Here is a 1,190-nt window from a genome sequence, read left to right on the forward strand (position 1 = left end):
GGACGTCGTCGCGGTAGTGACGACGGACGCCGAGACGAGCACGTGACACCATTGCCACCCTGTCTATCTTAGGGTAATGCGAGTTGAGGCGGACGTCGTCGCTGTAGCGACGACGGACACCGAGACGAGCACGTGGCACCACTGCCACCCTGTCTATCTTAGGGTAACGCGAGTCGAGGCGGACATCGTCGCGGTAGCGACGACGGACGCCGAGACGAGCACGTGACACCATTGCCACCCTGTCTATCTTAGGGTAACGCGAGTCAAGGCGGACGTCGTCACTGTAGCGACGACGGACGCCGAGATGAGCACGTGGCACCACCGCCACCCTGTCTATCTTAGGGTAACGCGAGTCGAGGCGGACGTCGTCGCTGTAGCGACAACGGACGCCGAGACGAGCACGTGGCACCACTGCCACCCTGTCTATCTAAGGGTAACGCGAGTCGAGGCGGACGTCGTCGCGCTAGTGACGACGGACACCGAGACGAGCACGTGACACCATTGCCACCCTGTCTATCTTAGGGTAACGCGAGAAGAGGCGGACGTCGTCGAGGTAGCGACGACGGATGACGAGACGAGCACGTGACACCAATGCCCCCCTGTCTATCTTAGGGTTACGTGAGTCGAGGCGGACATCGTCGCGGTAGCGACGACGGACGCCGAGACAAGCACGTGACACCAATGCCACCCTGTTTATCTTAGGTTAACGCGAGTCGAGGCGGACGTCGTCGCGGTGGCGACAGACGGACGCCGAGACGAGCACGTGACATGAATGCCACCCTGTCTATTTTAGGGTAACTCGAGTCGAGGAGGACGTCGTCGCGGTAGCGACGACGGACGCCGAGACGAGCACATGACACCGATGCCACCCTGTCTATCTTAGGGTCACTCGAGTCGAGGCGGACGTCATCGCGGTAGCGACGACGGACGCCGAGACGAGCACGTGGCACCACTGCCACCCCGTCTATCTTAGGGTAACGCGAGTCGAGGCGGACATCGTCGCGGTAGCGACGACGGACGCCGAGACGAGCACGTGACACCATTGCCACCCTGTCTATCTTAGGGTAACGCGAGTCAAGGCGGACGTCGTCACTGTAGCGACGACGGACGCCGAGAAGAGCACGTGGCACCACCGCCACCCTGTCTATCTTAGGGTAACGCGAGTCGAGGCGGACGTCATCGCTGTAGCG

This window comes from Triticum aestivum, chromosome 4D, assembly GCF_018294505.1.
Source record: "Triticum aestivum cultivar Chinese Spring chromosome 4D, IWGSC CS RefSeq v2.1, whole genome shotgun sequence".
NCBI classification, from domain to species: domain Eukaryota; kingdom Viridiplantae; phylum Streptophyta; class Magnoliopsida; order Poales; family Poaceae; genus Triticum; species Triticum aestivum.